The sequence below is a fragment of the Schistocerca piceifrons genome, chromosome 6 (genome assembly GCF_021461385.2).
Source record: "Schistocerca piceifrons isolate TAMUIC-IGC-003096 chromosome 6, iqSchPice1.1, whole genome shotgun sequence".
In the NCBI taxonomy this organism is placed as follows: Eukaryota; Metazoa; Arthropoda; class Insecta; order Orthoptera; family Acrididae; genus Schistocerca; species Schistocerca piceifrons.
Genome location: NC_060143.1, coordinates 358,214,459 through 358,235,671, shown reverse-complemented (window position 1 = coordinate 358,235,671; position 21,213 = coordinate 358,214,459). Strand labels below are relative to the sequence as shown.

Genomic DNA, 21,213 nt, shown 5'->3' with positions numbered 1-21,213 from the left:
TATCACATAGCGCGTTAAGTCACTCTACTATCTCTGATTTATGGAGGACAGTCGGTATATCTGTTGTGAATTCAATATATACTGAATCGATAAGAAATATTTTAAAATATCTTATTTTTATTGTCAGTGAATGATTGCATTTGTTATACCTCTACCAGAAATGAAGTTTAGAAACTGTGGAAATCTGCAGCAAAAGGACTGGTAAGTTATATATTCAGAGATTTTAATCTTCGACATTTATGATAGAAATGAGTGGTAATTGCGTTTCATTTAGACGTCAGAAGTATTTTTAGGAATAAATGGATTTAGTCATTCTGTAAGTCTATTATCATCTTCAATGCTACGTAAATCTGAATCTGAAGAACTGATAAATTTGAATAAACAAAGCAGCACAAGGCGTCATTGTAATGACTTCACTACGAAGAGAAATCCGCACAGTGTTTCAAAATGAATATCAAATATTTTAGGAAGCGGTAGTGTAGGTTACTTCGAATGAAACATTCCACATAACATGTGTCAAATTTTAACTGATTACAGCTATACAGAATGTAAGGCGTAAAAGTGCAGATATTTCTATTATCGACTGAGGAGCGTCTACTGAACAACATTATGTCAGTATTTACGTCATTTCCAGACTAATAGTTACAGATATTACAAATCGCATGTTATTAGGTTGATTAATATCTCACAATACGTGTGGTAAGAGCAAACTATTAATGCCTGTTTTACCCTGGGCAGCAGGTTAAGTGTTGATGTGTGGACGCGTGGACGCAAAACGGGTAGTGTATACCGATGGGTGCAGTTCACCTAGTTGTGCAGTTACGACAATGCAGAAAATATCAGGTCTTAAAGTTTATAACGTGTTTGTGGGAAGACTTATATCCGTTACACCCTATACAACTAGTTACAGAGTTAAGTTTCCATTTCGCGTGTTTTTACTCCAGATCCTATGGGTTAATGTAACTAAATGTTTCAGCTATGATTGTAATATTGATTTGTTGGTCAATTTTTCTGTATCGCTTTCAGCACAAATTTACAAATGCTAAGTATCGTGACATGGTATTTGTGTACGGATTTTGAAATGGAAACACTGGAGCTGCTGCTGCCGATAGTAGAGACTACGGTAGACTGTGTCCTAAGCGTAGAGAACCAGATTCAAGAACGTTTATTTGTGTTTCATTAAACTACCTTAGAGTGGTGCAGTGTTCAAGTCATATTCCACCTGAACGTTAAGGTCAACAACATGGGTGAATCGGAAGACCCTGTATTCTAACGTGAGTAGTTACCTCGGTTACCTTCGAAGTCCGATGTAACTACCATCATAGAACTTCGGATGTTGGCTAACGAAAGAAATATGAAAGTGCATTCCAACAAAAACTGAAGGCGGAAAAACCATACTGCATAGCTGTTTAGGATATTTTAAATAAAACAATATTTCGTAAGAAAATTTAACACGTCTAAAGAAATTTTAACTGGGCCGCATTTTGAGCTCAGTGAAGAGCTTACAGAAGACGTGAGTGGGACATCGCAAACTATGACTTCGGAGATAAATCCTCAGTGGAGAACAGACGAAACAAACTCACCTCAAAGAAGATTACCTCAAAACATTTGACGTAAAACCACGGTGCTTTACTGGTAGCCTGAGAACAGCAACTTATTCTCGAAGAACAATTATAAAACAGCTTACAACTATCCATGGACTGTAGCAAGCACTGAAAGGACAAAGTGTCTCTGTACATGATGGAAATGTGTTCCAGACTCTGAAATTCTTGTTTACCATACCCGAGCCAAAGACGAATTTTCTTTGGCGTGAAGTGCTGTGACACTCTTTGCCGGAATTGCTCTTTCACGACTCCGTCGCTTTATTCTCGCGAGCATCTGAAGCCACCACAAAGTTGGCTCTGATGAGGTCTCTCCCGTGTTCCTCAGCTCTAACGAGCGAGCTGCGGTCGTGCTGCGATGCGAAGGGGATGAGACAGCTTCTGAGTTTAGAACTTAGCCGGCTTAGTGCAGGAGCGACGAATAATTTGCAACCCAGTCTTGAGTTAACTGCACAGTACAAATCATTTTGTCTCTAGCACAAGGAACTAAGAAGTGACACACTTCTCATCGCAGTTGTTCTCTGCAATACCAGCGAATCTAGTTTTCTACTGTGCTAATCTTACTGTTTTTGTTTTTCAATTTCCTCCCCCACTCCATTTCTCTGTCTCTCTGCTATGCCATATACTAGCAGCCCAAAACTGTCACTGCTGGGTAACAAGCTTGTATAGTCTTGCGTTGAAAAAAAGTTATGACGACTATAGAAGATGATTCAGCTCCTCGACCTGTGTGTTTTATGGAACCCGCAACGCCTTCAAATACCACGAGCAACATTTTCATATTCTCCCCCTCCCTACACGCAGATTATTAGTCCTAAGAAAAAAATGAATAGTATCTTTCTGTATGAAATCTAATGTAGTTGAATTATGTACTGGGACGCGTATCCGCTAGAGGCCTTTGCTTCTGAATTATTCAAGAACAACATACCAAAGTGACCTTCAAATGCGTACGTCTTTGATTACTCGAAAACCGTGTCCACCAGCGAAAACGTATCCCAATACAAAATTTAACTATATTAAATTTCCTACAAAAAAGTCCCGCTAATTTTTTCTGTAGGGTTAATAATTCGCATGTTGTGAGCGAATAGTTTTTGAAAGCGTTGCTGGTTGCATAAAACACATACGTAGCGGCAGCTGAATCAATCTCTACAGAGAAATCAAGAGCAGTTCTGATGAAATATTCATGCATTGTTTTCTTCGCCGCCGAAAATGACAATCTGCATACATTACTACAGTTAATTACTTTTTTACAGGCATACCTCTTCAGAATTTACTTAGGACCACCCAAGGGAATTTCCGAAGAATATTACCTCTGTAGTATATTTCCGTTTCGGCCAACAGTCTTGCCACAATGGTAAAACCGGTTCCCGTCAGATCATCGATGGCAGATGCTGTTGGGCTTGGCTAGCACTTGGATCGGTCACCGTCTGGGTCTGCCGGGGGCTGTTGGAAAGCGGGGTGCACTCAGCCCTTGTGAGGCCAATTGAGGAGCTACTTAACTGAGAAATAGCGACACTGGTGATGAAAACTCACAACTGCCAGGAGAGCAGTGTACTGACCATATGCTCTTCTATATCCGCATCCCGTGATGCCTCAGGACTGAGGATGAAACGGCGATCGGTCGGTGCCGTTCATATCACAGCCAGTAAACTTATAGGCACTGCCATATGTTGTCACAATTGACATAATTTTCTAGCCAATATTTAAATATGGAAACGATCAGGCATACTTTTACTACTGACTGTATTATTAATATGAGAGATAGATCTTTATTGAAACTGACAACTGGTTCCAGAATTCCAAAGATTATTACACACACATGTCGCTACGAGGAATTAAGATCGTCTTTCTTTTTAGTTTTTAATCTTTGGGTCCTGGCTTTGTGTAAGGAGGGATTCGAATCTACACCACTGGCCATTAAAATTCCTACACCACGAAGATGACTGCTACACACGCGAAATTTAACCGACAGGAAGACGATGCTGTGATATGCAAATGATTAGCTTTATAGAGCATTCACAAAAGGTTGGCGCCGGTGGCGACACCTACAACGTGCTGACATGAGGACAATTTCCAACCGATTTCTCATACACAAACATCAGCTGACCGGCGTTGCCTGGTGAAACGTTGTTGTGATTCCTCGTGTAAGGAGGAGAAATGTGAACCATCACGTTTCCGACTTTGATAAAAGTCGGATTGTAGCCTATCGCGATTGCGGTTTATCGTATCGGCACATTGCTGCTCACCTTGGTCGAAATCCAATGACTGTTAGCAGAATATGGAATCGCTGGGTTCAGAAGGGTAATACGGAACGCCGTGCTGGATTCCAACGGCCTCGTATCACTAACAGTCGAGATGACAGGCATCTTATCCGCATGGCTGTAACGGATCCTGCAGCCACGTCTCGATCCTTGAGTCAACAGATGGGGACGTTTGCAAGACAACAACCATCTGCACGGACACTTCGACGACGTTTGCAGCAGCATGGTCTATCAGCTCGGAGACCATGGCTGCGGCAACCCTTGACGCTGTATCACAGACACCAGCGCCTGCGATGGTGTACTCAATGACGAACCTGGGTGCACGAATGGCAAAAAGTCATTTTTCGGATGAATCCAGGTTCCGTTTACAGTATCATGATAGTCGCATCCGTGTTCGGCGACGTGGCGGTGAACGTACATTGGCAGCGTGTATTCGTCATCGCCATATTGGCGTATCACCCGGCGTGATGGTATGGGGTGCCATTGGTTACACTTCACGGTCACCTCTTATTCGCATTGACGGCACTTTGAACAGTGGACGTTACATATGACATGTGTTACTACCCGTGGCTCTACCCTTCATTCGATCCCTGCGAAACCCTACATTTCAGCAGGATAATGCACGACCGCATGTTGCAGGTCCTGTACGGGCCTTTCTAGATACAGAAAATGTTCGACTGCTGCCCTGGCCAGCACATTCTCCAGATCTCTCACCAATTGAAAACGTCTGGTCAATGGTGGCCGAGCAACTGGCTCGTCACAATACGCCAGTCACTACTATTGAGGAACTGTGGTATCGTGTTGAAGCTGCATGGGCAGCTGTACGTGTCCACGCCATCCAAGCTCTGTTTGACTCAATGCCCAGGCATATAAAGACCGTTATTACGTCCAGAGGTGGTTGTTCTGGGTACTGATTTCTCAGGATCTATGCACGCAGACTGCGTGAAAATGAAATCACATGTCAGTTCTAGTATAATATATTTGTCCAATGAATACCTGTTTATCGTCTGCATTTCTTGGTGTAGCAATTTCAATGGCCAGTTGTGTAAATGTAAGAGCTGAAGCTCCCCTAAGGAACCAGTTAGTTAATGCTAGAAGCAGTGTAACGTTTTACGAGAAACATTAAGAAAATGAACATTTTAAAAAATCACGAATCGTCGGTATCAACGCTATATTTCATCCTAAGACTGAACTTTATCCTGTTGTCCAGAGTCCAACGTTTTACACAAGATCGTTCAAGCCGACGCGTTTTACCTTAGGGCAATCGTACTCTTACCTCTGTACATAGAAGTTAGCAGTTGCAAGTAATCGTGCGCTGCATTAACACTGTCAGGCTGTGGCTGCGACTACCAATCGGGGAGAGAGTTTTAAATTTATCTGATAAAAGTAGTTACAGAAACATAATATCCTTCTCTTTCGTCTGTGTGAAGTTTGAAGCAATATCCAATTTATTTCGTACTTTGCAAGAAACCAGAATGTTGCACGTTAACAGAAATAAAGACGATTAGTCTTCCTCATTTATTTTATAAAAACTAGAATTTTCACCACGGGGTAACTGCCACGTCACAAACCTACGCAGTCAGGTATGAGGAACATGAAGAGGAATGTCACCTGTAGGATGAGGAAACCGCGGCGAGATTTGCTGCATTGTGTAATTGACTCGTAATGTCTTCGACGCAGCAAACGGTAATTTAATGGAAAATTTAACGCTGGTTCGGTACGCGGAAAGTAATGAAACGCAAGATCAAGATTCTCAGCTCCATTATTCCGCCATTCGTTTCGCGATGCTAATGAACATTTAAACTAATTAAAAAACTCAGATCTCACAATACAAAGCCATTAAATGAAGCAGTCGCGAAAATTAAAAAAGTCCGAGTTGAGGAGGAACTCCACTCACAAATTACTTGTATTATTCACCGGGTGGAAGAGTCTTGGTTAACTTCGCCGTTAGTTGTTTTCGCGAAGTGCTGAAGTACGCCGAAAGAACTGGCTCTTACGTGCGCGCTGGAATTACCGCGCTGCTTCTGGCCGCGCGACTTTCGAGAGAACAAGAAGCGTCAAAAGAATCTGAATTCGTAATTAAAAGAAAGTAAATGATACTTTGAAGTTTCTGGAAATAAATAAAGACGCAGACTAATACGAAACGTCGATCAGTTCGTTGTAATTTGCTCCTAGCACCAACAGACCGCCAAATTGTTTCGAAACTCAATTAAAAATGACATTTTGACAGAATTCTATAACTGGTGGGGTGGGGGCAGGGGCTATGAATGAGAAACAGTTTTGGTGTAATGAATTCCTTTTTTATGTCGCATACTTTGAACGATTACACGTTGCAGCGTATTTCCGGCACTTAAGCGGTGCCCTAGGACCAGGGTTTAATAGATGACATGAACCTTAGCAGTCGTAATTGCGTTGTTATGCAGGTAACCGGTAAGTCTGTAGCGCGTAGCCCGTCACACCGATTTTTTTTTAAAAAATGGCTCTGAACACTATGGGACTTAACTTCTGAGGTCATCAGTCCCCTAGAACTTACAAGGGAGCCTCCCCATCGCAGCCCCCTCACATTTAGTTATAAGTTGGCACAGTCAATAGGCCTTGAAAAACTGAACACAGATCAATCGAGAAAACAGGAAGAAGTTGTGTGGAACTATGAAAAAATAAGCAAAATATACAAACTGAGTAATCCATGCGCAAGATAGGCAACATCAAGGATAATGTGAGCTCAGGAGCGCCGTGGTCATGTGGTTAGCGTGAGCAGCTGCGAAACAAGAGGTCTTTGGTTCAAGTCTTCCCTCGAGTGCAAAGTTTAATTTCTTTATTTTCGCAAAGTTATGATCTGTCCGTTCGTTCATTGACGCCTTTGTTCACTGTAATACGTTTAGTGTCTGTGTTTTGCGACCGCACCGCAAAACCGTGCGATTAGTAGACGAAAGGATGTGCCTCTCCAATGGGAATCGAAAACGTTTGATCGCAAGGTCATAGGTCAACCGATTCCTCTATAGGAAAACACGTCTGATATATTCTATACGACACTGGTGACGGCATGTGCGCCACATGACAGGAATATGTTGTCGACGCACCTAACTTGTACACTTGGCGAATCGGTAAATTGATTCTTCTACCTTGCCCGATTTAAGTTTTCTTGTGGATGTGATAATCACTCCCAAAAAAGTGATGAAAACATAAGAGTTTGTCACATAAACTGAAAATAAAAAATTAAATATTTTACTCGAGGGAAGACTTGAACCAAAGACCTCTTGTTCCGCAGCTGCTCACGCTAACCACGTCGCTCCTGAGCTCACATTATCCTTGATGTTGCCTATCTTGCGCATGGATTACTCAGTTTGTATAATTTGCTTATTTTTTCATAGTTCCTCACAACTTCTTCCTGTTTTCTCGATTGATCTGTGTTCAGTTTTTCAAGGCCTATTGACTGTGCCAACTTATAACTAAATGTGAGGGGGCTGCGATGGGGAGGTTCCCTTGTTAGAACTACTTAAACCTAACTAACCTAAGGACATCACACACATCCATGCCCGAGGCAGGATTCGAACCTGCGACCGTAGCGGTTGCGCGATTCCACCGATTTTTAAAGACGGCGTCTGAGTATTGTTAGCGCCAAGAAAGCTCAATATGCCGTTGAAACATGTCTTTGAATTCAAGCACGGTGAGTTATTGCTTCGGAGTATGCCCTGTTAGTAGCCTCTTTTTCCTTCTGGGTTGGCCCTAGTGTCTTAACGCGTGATGGTATAAGCTGACCCTGAAATACAATATTCTTGCGGTGGGACAAAATTTCTCTCCAAAGTTGTCAAAATGATCACGCTCCAGAACCTTGTACCGCCCACTTTAGGCTATCACCAGTATTTTCCCCTCTCCCCCTTCCTCGGTCCCCCCGCCCCGTCCAAACCCACACTCCTATTCTTTAAGGAATCTAATTCCCTAGCATAAAACGGCTTTAAACATCTAATTACTTTACAAATGAGTTACTGTGTTTTTCACACATCTCAGTGTTTACAATGTCATATCTCCTAAGTTATGCGTCGTAAAAGGTTACAATTTTGCGAGTACGTTTATATGTGGATACCGTCTGCAAAATGTGTTGCGAGTGAAGTTAGTAGTAAAGAATCGTAAATTAAAACATCATGTTTGAAGCTATGTTTTACTGCATGAACAGCAAAAATGTATTAAGTGATAAACTTTCTTTCCCTTCATTACTTTGTGAGGGTTATTAGCGAGGACAAATGTCGTTAACATTTGAAATTAGGTGCAAAGTTTATTGGAACTTACAAAGTTCTCTTATTCTAAAATACTGGATTCATACAGTTTATGGAATTTACGCACCATTACACTGCCTCAAGACGTATAAGCAGTTCCCAACTATAATACTTGACTTATTGTGTTAAAAGCTTGACGTATGACTATTCCTCTAAATGAGTATATTATGACAGCAGTTTAAATCTTTAAATTTGGTCAGTAATTATACATGGCGATTCAGTTGCCTATACCAATAGGTTATATGCGTCCCTCAGTGTCTTCAAAAACCACATGCAGAATTTTCACATTCTCTTGCTCGCTACATGCAATCTAATAGACCTATAGAAAAAATGGACAGGATCTTTTTGTAGTTATATTTAGTTTCCGAGTTATTCAAGAAAACCGTATCTGAAGATCACTTTAGTAGCCCCTACGTTTTCCTTGAATAATTCGAAAACTGCGGCCTCTGGAGAAAAGGTATCCCAGTACAAAATTTAACTACTTTAAATTTCCTACAAAAACGTCGCTTTCATTTTTCCTAATTGAGTATAGATTGTGACTAGCGAGCCAGAGACTATGAAAAATGTGGTGTCACCGCCAGACACCACACTTGCTAGGTGGTAGCCTTTAAATCGGCCGCGGTCCGTTAGTATACGTCGGACCCGCGTGTCGCCACTATCAGTGATCGCAGACCGAGCGCCGCCACACGGCAGGTCTAGAGAGACTTCCTAGCACTCGCCCCAGTTGTACAGCCGACTTTGCTAGCGATGGTTCACTGACAAATTACGCTCTCATTTGCCGAGACGATAGTTAGCATAGCCTTAAGCTACGTCATTTGCTACGACCTAGCAAGGTGCCATTATCATTTGCTATTTATCTTGTGATGCATGTACCTTCAGACCGATGTTCACCAATTGTGGATTAAAGATAAGTATTCCAGCAGCTACGTACGTTATTGGCTATATTAATTACCTTGTCCAGTTCCAGACCTCACGCCAGCCTGCGTGAGATTAAACGCGTGCCTTTCGGCTTCACCTCCTAGTGGCTTGGCTGTCTTGCCAAGTCACAACAAAAATAGTGGATGTGCCACTTGAAAGCGTTGTGAGTTGCATAAAACCCATTGCTGGATCAGTTGAATCATCCGATATGAAATATTGAAAATCAATTTTTTTCTGCCCCTGGAAGCCCTTAATAGGGAAGCTGCAGCTGGGGAAGTGCACCGTCTCAGCCGTTTAGTGATCAGATGACAGGGAAAAAGATGAAAGTGTTTAACTTCCCAGCGATGACGAATTATTAGATACGGAGCACAATATTAAATGAAGTAAGGATCAGAAAGGAAATCGGCTGCATCGTTTGCAAAAGAACCATCCCGGTATTTTCTTCCATCATTTTAGGAACTTACATGTGGATAGTAGCCTTTCCTCTGGAATGCAAGGTCAGTGCTTTAAAGCTAAGACATCTCCCGAAGCACTCAGTTCACCGCAAGTCTTACGTAAGGTACTACCGACAAGAAATTGTATGATTCCTCTACTTCTTCTTACTGAGAGCTATCTGGTTAAGTGAAATAAGTAAGAATAGATCCTGATGTCTACCCTCAAATATAGCATGCACGTATCAGGAACACTCACAATAGTCTATACTTGCGTTCTGAATTACTTTCAGCCCCATTCTCCATTACTGCAAGTGTGTTTCTAGCACATCACCGAAGATAAGCATTTTCTCACTTTCAGAAATTCATTAATGGACTTTCTATTCTTTCTCTGTCTTTACTACCGAATGAAACCTACATTAGAAGAATATGCAGTCTCAATATGGATGGATGAAAGCTAACTTACATTGCTGCTCCGTTCCCCCCGTTTTTTCATCTTCCTTTCTCCAGTTCTTATCTACTTTATTATTTCCTTCTTGTGCTTGAGTTTTATTTATTGGAATGCATTCATTACAACGTAAATCGACACTGGAGTCTCAGATATTGCCGTAAACTGTCGTGTAAAATTGTGCTTGCTTTGGTAAGTGTAAGGTGCTGGATACGACGTAAGAGTGCGCTGGCAGATCCCATTTAGCTGATACAAATAGTGAAAAATAGATCGGAAAAGAATGACATGTGAGATCCTCTCAACATGTTTTACCCGTGAAAGGTATGCAGGGGTGAGAATTATTTATGACGACGGATCTCAGAATTATGAATACAATTCATTTCGGTCAGAAAAAACGCTTTTGCGTTGGGTTTATCGACTTAGTTTACGAAATATCCCTGTAAGGCCCGTTAATTTTTCAAATAAGCAAATCCGTATAAGCAGTTTGTAGTAATCTGGGGGTAGCAAACCAATACGATTCTGTTTGTATATAATACAATGACGGCCCATTCAATCAAGTGAGATACATTTTAAAGGAATTTTATAGACATACAATGCTAACCACGATACGAAGGAGTCTTTAACCTTTCGAAATAATTTATTTTAAGAGACGTATTCGCATTTGCATCCTAATAACATATTTTACTTTTAAGAAAGTGATATAAGTTTGGGTGGATTATCAGTGTCGCCTTTTTAGTGTTCTATAAAAGTAACTTGGGAGTCATATCTGACGGCACAGCAGGCAGAAGTTGGAGGCAGCAGCTGTGTTTGGTGTGGAGAAGAAAAACTGCGACGAGCAGACACACTGACACGGCTAACTTCAACGTCACGAACGGTCTCGAGTCTGGCTGCAGCGTGGGGACGGGACGTGGCCTGACCACTGACGTCACGCGGCCACCCTAGGCCGCTGCAGCGCTGCTGGGAATAAATTACGGACGACGTAGGCGGAGCATCTTCACCAGCCGAAAAATTCTACTGACTCCCGGTTCCCTACCATTTCACAGCAGTTAACTCTATCCCAGTCTTACACTGCTCGCCATTGAAATTGCTACAACACGAAGTTGACGTGCTACAGACGCGAAATTTAACCGACAGGAAGAAGATGCTGTGATATGCAAATGATAGCTTTTCAGAGCATTCACTCAACGTTAGCGCCGGTGGCGACACCTACAACGTACTGACATGAGGAAAGTTTCCAACCGATTTCTCATACACAAGCAGCAGTAGACCGGCGCTGCCTGGTGAAACGTTGTTGTGATGCCTCGTGTAAGGAGGAGAAATGCGTACCATCACGTTTCCGACTTTGATAAAGGTCGGATTGTAGCCTATCATGATTGCGGTTTATCGTATCACGACACTGCTGCTCGCGTTGGTCGAGATCCAATGACTGTTAGCAGAATATGGAATCGGTGGGCTCAGGAGGGTAATACGGAACGCCGTGCTAGATCCCAACGGCCTCGTATCACTAACAGTCGAGATGACAGGCATCTTATCCGCATGGCTGTAACGGATCGTGCAGCCACGTCTCGATCCTTGAGTCAACAGATGGGGACGTTTGCAAGACAACAACCATTTGCACGAACAGTTCGACGACGTTTGCAGCAGCATGGACTATCACCTCGGAGACCGTGGCTGCGGTTACCCTTGACGCTGCATCACAGACAGGAGCGCCTGCGATGGTGTACTCGACGACGAACCTGGGTCCACGAATGGCAAAACGTCATTTTTTCGGATGAATCCAGTTTCTGTTTACAGCATCATGATGGTCGCATCCGTGTTCGGCGATATGGCGGTGAACGCACATTGGAAGCGCGTATTCGTCATCGCCATACTGGCGTATCACCCGGCGTGATGGTATGGGGTGTCAATGGTTACACGTCTCGGTCACCTGTTGTTCACACTGACGGCACTTTGAACAGTGGATATTACATTTCAGATGCGTTACGACCCGTGGCTCTACCCTTCATTCGATCCCTGCGAAACCCTACATTTCAGCAGGATAATGCACGACCGCATGTTCGACTGCTGCCCTGGCCAGCACATTCTCCAGATCTCTCACCAACTGAAAACGTCTGGTCAATGGTGGCCGAGCAACTGGCTCGTCACGATACTCCAGTCACTACTCTTCATGAACTGTGGTATCGTGTTGAAGCTGCATGGGCAGCTGTACCTGTACACGCCATCCAAGCTCTGTTTGACTCAATGCCCAGGCGTGTCGACGCCGTTATTACGGCCAGAGGTGGTTGTTCTGGGTACTGATTTCTCGGGATCTATGCACCCAAATTGCGTGAAAATGTAATCACATGTCCGTTCTAGTATAAAATATTAGTCCAATGAATACCCGTTTATCATCTGCATTTCTTCTTTTAATGGCCAGTAGTATATATAAAAGTACCTTGCGTTTCCATACCCCATCTTTTCCCATTCAATATTATCTTCCCTTGTTGTCCTTTGCTTTATACCGTTTCTTTCACGGTGCTGGCATTGTAATGTGGGTTGAGTCAACTTCAGTGATAGTTGGTGTTCGGATGCCCTCCATTGAGATTCCATCCCTCCCCCTCCTTCCCTCCTCCGTCTTCCCAGGATGTATCTGTCTACCCATTCTTCAGTCCTTTTGCGTCTAGAGTAAATCTCAAGTATGAGAAAGTTTTTTCTAAATATTTGCTTTCAAAAAGAGGAAACGTCAGGGCTTAACGTTCCATCGACATCGAGGCTATTCGAGACGGAACGCACGCACAAAATGTTTGAAGAATGGGGAAGGAAATCCGCCGTGGCGTTCCAAACGAACCATCTCGGCATTTAGCGATTTAGGGAAACCACAGGAAATCTAAAGCTGGACACGGATTTGATACTACGTTCTCTGCGAGTCCAATATGTTAACCACTGCATCACCTCACGTGGTAAATGTTCTCATAGCGTATAACTGAGGCGGGACATGGGTACCAGCCCATTGCCCGCCCGGCTAGACGCGCGATATAGCGCGCTGCTTCCCGAGCGGGAAGGAGTGCCGGTCCGCGGCACGAATCCGCCCGGCGAATTAGTGGCGAGTTCCTGTGTGCCGGCCAGCCCGTGGATGGTTTTGACGGCGGTTCTCCATCTGCCTCGGCGTATGCGGGCTCGTTCCCCTTATTCCGCCTCTGTTACACTATGTCGGCGATTGCTGCGCAAACACTTTCTCCACGTACCTGTACACCATAATTACTCTACCACATAAACATTGGGTATGAGACGTTCCCGGGGAGGGGGTCCACTGGGGGCCGAATCGCACAATAACCCTGTGTTCGGTGTGGGGTGGCGGTGAGGTGAGTGGACTGCTGTGGCCTGTGGTGGGATTGTGAACCACTGAGGACTACGGCGGTACGAAGCCTCTTCGTCGTTCCTAGGTTACCAGTTCAATACACAATACACACACCAGTCCGTTATTTATCAAGTTGGGTGTGAAAAACCTCCTAAGAAACACATCCAGGCTGGCCCGCTTACCAGTCCTCGTCGTTAACCTGCGAGGCGCGTTCAAACCGGGTCTGGCTGGGCTCTTCGTATCCTAGTTAAAGCTCTTGGCTATACAGGCATGCCCCCATTCAATATTCAATTATTATTGTTATTGTTATTTCTAGCTGAAAAACCCTGCATTGCCCGAGATTAGCGTTGCCAATTGTCTATCAGAAACGAAAAATTCATTTCCATGTATTCGAGAAAACACTTTGAAATTATGAGACAACGTACAAAGATTCTGCACACTCTCTGTACGCTGGGCGCAGCTACTTCGCGTGTCTAGAACGCGATTTTGTAAACGTCTCTACGGTAACGCCTCTGCACAGCTCTACAGACGGCTACTGTTTTCGCCTACAGCCATTTGCGCTTCGCGGTGGAGAGCTGTCATAAGCGCTGCCAGGTGTCAGGGACGTCCTTAAGTTGGCTCTACTCTAGGAGTGTTTTGGAGGTAAAAAACAAATTTATTAAAACTTCATGGATGAGACAGCATTTTTTTATACATCTTGAACTATGATTGTACAATGACGTATTTGTGCAGGTGCATTCAGCAGCATATGTAGATACTGTCTGAAAAATGTATTGCGAATAAATCTAGTAGCAAGCAAGTAATAAATTTAAAAATCATACATGGTGGGCTGTTTTACACACATCTCAGTAGTTATGATGTCATATCTCCCGATCTATAAGCAATACCATGATATGATTTTGTAAGTGAATTTAGCGGCATATCTGGATAATGTCTGCGAAATTTATTGGCAATAGAGTTAATAGTGCAGAAGTTAGAAATTTAAACGTCGTGCATGATGCTGCAATTTTTCACGCATTTCAAAGTTTATGACGTCATGTCTCCTGAATTATGATAGCAAGGGGGTTCTTAACCCAAAAGTGGTTGTTGCCTGGCAGTAATGGAGATTTTATATATATATATATACAGGGATACCTGTCCGCACCTCCAGAACGCCCGAAACAGAGTGATTAACGCAGCCGATGTACTTCGTCTCCCAGGCGTGCCAAAGCGATCCGAAGGTGTCCGAAACACTTCGGTTGTTATATCGTTACTCTTATGTTTCTCAAAACTAGAGAAACTTAATAAACAAAAACGATAGGCTCGTAGCCTAACCGTGAAAGTTTCTCATACTTCCGCGCGGTCTAGGCGCCTAGTCACGGTCCCCCCCCCCCCCCCCCTTCCCCATAGGAAGTCCTCCCTCCGGCATGGGTGAGTGTGTTGTTCTTAGCGTAAGTTAGTTCACGTTAGATTAAGCTGTAAGCTTAGGGACCGATGATCTCAGCAGTTTGGTCCCACAGTATCGTACCACAAAATTTCTAAATGCAAAAAATTCTCATTGTAAAAATTGGGTTAGATACAATGAAAATTATATAAATAATTAATGAGAGAAGTTAGGAGTTTTGGCGTCTAACACCCGAACGTGCCGACCAATCGGAAGCAAGTTCAGTACAACTGGCGGTCTCTCCCATTGGACTGGTACGTACTGTACCACCTGTCGCTTGTACCTCATTCCACCTTTGTACCATATGCTACTTCACATGTGTCAAGCTGAATCCAGGCGAGCTTCTAGCAAAATAAAACACTGACGGCCACAGCCAGCAATATCACACACGTCTCGTAAAACTGAAGAAGTTCGCCGATTGTTCTTTGTATTCACCATTCGCAATGGGAGCTGGAGAGGGTAAAGTACAGTGATACTAACGTACTATCCGCCAAATACTCAAGGTGACTTGCGAACTGTAGCAATAGCTGTACGAGAGAGAAGTGTTACTGCTTGTAAGGCACTCAGTCGTCTGTAGTATTTGGATATGAAATTCAAACGTCACACCTTAAACACAGGAGAAATTTGGCACCCTTGATCCAACCGCTAACAAAAACGTTTATCGTTGGTGGTAATAATCTGAGGCGTTTCTGTTATACAGCGTTTCCCAGGAGGACGGGTCAGTATTCAGGGATATGACAGGAACAATCGTTCGATGCAAGAAAACCTAGTGAACAGATATAAATATATATCTAGCGGTCGCCGACCCTGCACACCTCGCGCTGCTTCCACAAACTGCCTCCATTCCTTTTGTGCTTGCTTCCTCCAGGCGTCTTCAATCTTCAGGGCTGGCAGGTACTTCACTAGGTCGTCCATGGAGAGCTGCCTTGGTCGTTCTGTGGAGCGTCTGGTGTTCGGTTTCCCCTCAAATACTTTCTTATCCTGTCTTTCTTCTGAAATAATGGCTGCATGGCCTGCACACGGTAACTCCTTCCCATCAGATTCGTTGTTAGGTAGCTTATTGGGCCTATTAACTCTGTGTGTGTGTGTGTGTGTGTGTGTGTGTGTGTGTGTGTGTGTGTGTGTGTGTGTGTGTGTGTGTGTGTGAAATCTTACGGGACTTAACTGCTAATATCATCAGTCCCTAAGTTTACACACTACTTAACCTAAATTATCTTAAGGACAAACAGGGAGGACTCGAACCTCCGTCGGGACCAGCCGCACAGTCCACGACTGCAGCGCCTTAGACCGCTCGGGTGATCCCACGCGGTGCCTATTAACTCCTGTATAAAGGACAGCCAAAGGAAAACATGACTTAATATGGAAAAAACTAAGTAAGTTGTTCATTATTTTGAAAGTAATCGCCATATCTGTTTTGGTATTTATCCTACTGTGAGACAAGCCAGTCAATGCCTTCGTGGAAAAACGTTTGCCGTTGCGATTGGAACCATGATTGCACCCATCCATACACCTTTTTCTCTGAAGCAAGTAGACGGACACGAATATCTTTCTTCAGGGCATCAAAAATATGGAAATTGAATCGGGAAAGATTGAGACTTAATGGAGGATGTGTAAGGGTTTCTAAACCAAACTTCTGCCTCTTGCTCTAAACAACCCACATGCTGCCCAGGTTGTTTTGACTATGCTGCTGAAGTTCCACTCGGAAGCCCTTACATATCCTAGATTAAGTCCCAAACTTTCCCCAAGCGATTTCAACGTTTTGGGAGTCGTGAAGAGACTGGTTAGTGACTGCAGATTTGCTTTGGCTCCATAGTTTTTTGTAAATATTATTCCACGAATGCATTGACTGCCACATCTCACACTGTGATAAAAGTATCAGCAGTTACGGAGATTATTTTGGAACCAATAAAGAGTTTATATACTTTTTTATCTGTCTCGTTTTCATTCGACTACCCGTTATACATGAATTAATACAACAGAATAAGTTACCTACTAACGAATCTGATGGAAAGGAGGCGCAGTGGTTTTACTCTCCAGATCCGGCTGGAGGTTTTATTGTTTGTGTGTACGACATCTAAGTCATTGCATATGAAATTTTCTTCAAAAGTAAGATGGATAGGTTAGACGTTGAAGGAACAGGGGTAAAGTTTCATGTTTCAAGATTATGGGTTATCCCTCCATTTCATGGTTCTTTTGTTAATTATGAGAGTGCTGCCGTCAACAGTTCAACTACATCAGGTAAGTTGTTGTACTGCCGTCGCTGTGGAGGTCAGTCGTTCACTGGGTTGTTTGCACTGCCAGCAGATCTGTACTGTTGAAGGAGCAGAGACGTTCTGTACAACAAACCTGGCAGCCGTTTACAGTAGTGACGAACAGCTGACGAGCCCCGTTGTACAGAACGACACTGTCACCCACTGAGACGCGAATCAGTGATGTGTGGCCGGTGAACTTGTGAGGCAGTGCGAGTCCCTCCTGCTATATCTGGACCCATCAGATACAACACGAACTTGCTTGTACTGTTCCAACATAACGAGCGAGCTAAGTGCTCACAGCCTGTTCTGCCAGCTCAGCAGTCACACAGCACGTGCCGCCGTGGAGACTGCTTCATTGAACCTCGCCATCCACCGCAAACTCGCTAGCCACCGCAGCAGAAACCGCGAGGGCTGAGTTGAACCTGATCCACACAGAGGTGAGTTGAGCAACACTCCTCAATTCGCAATTCGATGCTGAGGTCACCACGCCGCCAATCGCCCGCTCGTCTACCAAAAGTCGAAGTTCTTCCAGAATAATGGTGCAAATGGCTCTGAGCAGTATGGGACTTACTAGAAGTTAGAACTACTTAAACTTAACTAACCCAAGGACATCACACACATCTATGCCCGAGGCAGAATTCGAACCTGCGACCGTAGCGGTCGCGCGGTTCCAGACTGTAGCGCCTAGAACCGCTCGGACACTCCGGCCGGCTCTTCCAGAATACTTTGTATGTTGATTGACAATACTGACCAGGCGAGAAATTTTGTCCAATTTGACCGTTAGATCGTCAAAATCTCGAGGCGACTGGAGAATTCTGCCCATAATGCTCCAAATTCTCTCAACCAAGGAGAGGTCCAGCGTCCTTGGTGACGAAGATAGGGTTTTGCAAGCACGAAGACAAACAGTAGAAACTCTCGCCGAAAGCGGGTGAGCATTATCTTGCTGACATGTATGCCCAAGATGCATGCTGTAAATGACAGCAAAACGGGGGCACAGAATATCGTCGATGTCCCACTGGTAACGGTGACGTGGATGACAACCAAAAGTGTCCTACTATGAAGGTAAATGGCACCTCCCTGACTCCTGGATGTCGCAAAATAAATAAATAAGTGGTTCAAATGGCTCAGAGCAGTACGGGAGTTAACGTCTGAGGTCAGCAGTCCTCTAGAACTTAGAACTACACTTAAACCTAACTAACCTAAGGACATCACACACATCCGTACCCGAGGCAGGATTCGAACCTACGACCGTAGCGGTCGCGCGGTTCCGGACTGTAGCGCCTAGAACCGCTCGGCCACCCCGGCCCGCAACATATGGCGTGCGACAGTCAGATTGCTAATCCACCGTTGTCCACTGCTTCCAGACACGTGTTCACTGGTCATCGGGGCTCAGTTCGAAGCGGCACTCATCACTGAAGACAATTCTACTCCAGTCAGTGAGATTCCAGGCCGAAGGCGTGTCTGAAGAGGACCCAGACAGCAGTGGGATACAAACCAGACTGTTGCCCGCCGTACGACCGGACAGCCACGATTGATGATCTGTGGTGCCACTTCATTTCATAGCAGGGCCTCTTTGGTTGTCAATCGCAGCAGAACAGTGGTGCGTCGGCGATATTTTAGTCCTTGTTTGTTGCCATTCGTGGCAAGCCATCCTGGGCTTACATTTCAGCAAGACAATGCCCAGTCGCACATTACGACAGTTTCTACTGATCGTCTTAGTGCCTGTCAAACCCTACCTTGGCCAGCAAGTTCGCCGGCTCTCTCCCCAGTTGAGAACGTTTTGGAAATTACAAGCAGTGCGCTCCAGTCACCTAGGGATTTTGACGACCTAACGCGTCAGTTGGACAGAACTTGGTACGATATCCCACGGGATGACACCGTAGAACGCTATCACTCAAGGCCAAGCTGAATAACTGCTTCCATAAGTCCCAGAAGTGGCCTAGCGTTACTGACTTGTTCAATTTGTGAAGCTCTTTCTCTCTCTCTCTCTCTTTCTCTTTCTCTTGAATAAATCATATAATTTTTCTGAAATTACTGTCTTATTTTGTCTGTACTTGTGTGCCACATCTATCGATTCCCACCCCTTTCGGATAATTCCTATACAGTAGGTCTTTTTAACTAACGGAATAGACAGTGCCCTGAAAGGAGGATATAAGATGAACATCAACAAAAGAAAAACGAGGATAATGGAATGTAGTCGAATTAAGTCGGGTGATGCTGAGGGAATTAGATTAGGAAATGAGACACTTAAATTAGTAAAGGAGTTTTGCTATTTGGGGAGCAAAATAACTGATGATGGTCGAAGTAGAGAGGATATAAAATTTAGACTGGCAATGGCAAGGAAAGCGTTTCTGAAGAAGAGAAATTTGTTAACATCGAGTATAGATTTACGTGCCAGGACGTCGTTTCTGAAAGTATTTGTATTGAGTGTAGCCATGTATGGAAGTGAAACATGGACGATAAATAGTTTAGACAAGAAGAGAATAGAAGCTTTCGAAATGCGCTGCTACAGAAGAATGTTGAAGATTAGATGGGTAGATCACATAATTGATGAGGAGGTACTGAATAGAATTGGGGAGAAGAGGAGTTTGTGGCACAACTTGACTAGAAGAAGGGACCGTTTGGTAAGACATGTTCTGTGGCACCAAGGGATCACAAATTTAGCACTGGAGGGCAGCGTGGAGGGTAAAAAAAAAAGGTTCAAATGGCTCTGAGCACTATGGGACTTAACTTCTGTGGTCATCAGTCCCCTAGAACTTAGAACTACTTAAACCTAACTAACCTAAAGACATCACACACATCCATGCCCAAGGCAGGATTCGAACCTGCGACCGTAGCAGTCCCGCGGTTCCGGATTGCGCGCCTAGAACCACTAGACCACCGCGGCCGGCGTGGAGGGTAAAAATCGTAAAGGGAGACCAAGAGATGAATACACTAAGCAGATTAAGAAGGATGAAGGTTGCACTAAGTACTGGGAGATGAAGAAGCTTGCACAGGATAGGGTAGCATGGAGAGCTGCTTCAAACCAGTCTCAGGACTGAAGACCACAACAACAACGACATAATGCTTATGGCGCTCTGTCGTTGTATCACCAAGCAACTTAATCCAAAAGACAAGAAATTACTTGCACTGTAATTAAAACAGGAGAAGTGTGAAGTTGACCACTTCACAAATTAAAACCAAATTTGGAACAATGGTCCAATTATTACTGCCAAAAATGATAGAATGAAGACACATACATCAGTAACGTGCTGTTGCCAGAAAGGGAAAAAGGGAAAATCTAATATCGCTTGTTTCTCGGTAAAATAATTACAATTTCGTAGAACAAAGGTTAACATCACGTAGGGGATTTACAGATGTTAATTTTCCGAGGATTTTGTTTGTTTTTGTTAGTGAAAGTTGAAAAAATAGGTTTTTACTGTTTACTCGATGTAGTTGTCGTAATTTTGGCCAACGGCCTTGCCGCAGTGGTAACGACGGTTCCCGTCAGATCACCGAAGTTAAGCGTTGTCGGGCTGAGGTAGCACTTGGATGGGCGACCATCCGGTCTGCCGAGCGCTGTTGGCAGGCGGGGTGTACTCAGCCCTTGTGAGGCAAACTGAGGAGCTACTTGATAGAGAAGTAGCGGCTCCGATCTCGGAAACTGACATACTGCCGAGAGAGCGGTGTGCTAACTACATGCCCCTATCAGCATCCAGTGATGCCTATGGCTGAGGACGACACGGCGGCCGATCCGTACCGTTGGGCCTTCATGGCCTGTTCGGGAGGAGTTTAGTTTTAATTGCCGTAATTTTGCAAACAATTTAACTGGAGTAACATTACGTATTATAACTTTTTTTTTGTCATCAGTCTACTGACTGGTTTGATGCGGCCCGCCACGAATTCCTTTCCTGTGCTAACCTCTTCATCTCAGAGTAGCACTTGCAACCTACGTCCTCAATTATTTGCTTGACGTATTCCAATCTCTGTCTTCCTCTACAGTTTTTGCCCTCTACAGCTCCCTCTAGTTCCGTGGAAGTCATTCCCTCATGTCTTAGCAGATGTCCTATCATCCTGTTCCTTCTCCTTATCAGTGTTTTCCACATATTCCTTTCCTCTCCGATTCTGCGTAGAACCTCCTCATTCCTTACCTTATCAGTCCACCTAATTTTCAACATCCGTCTATAGCACCACATCTCAAATGCTTCGATTCTCTTCTCTTCTGGTTTTCCTACAGTCCATGTTTCACTACCATACAATGCAGTGCTCCAGACGTACATCCTCAGAAATTT

General features: G+C 44.0%; 1 protein-coding gene and 1 pseudogene across 1 annotated transcript in view; one reads left to right on the top strand and one right to left on the bottom strand.

Moving 5' to 3' along the window:
- The window catches only part of LOC124802602 (protein turtle-like), an 888,421-nt gene that overhangs the window by 796,208 nt on the left and 71,000 nt on the right, over positions 1–21,213 (bottom strand). The window lies entirely within an intron of this gene.
- On the top strand, positions 20,392–20,509 carry LOC124803886 (annotated as a pseudogene).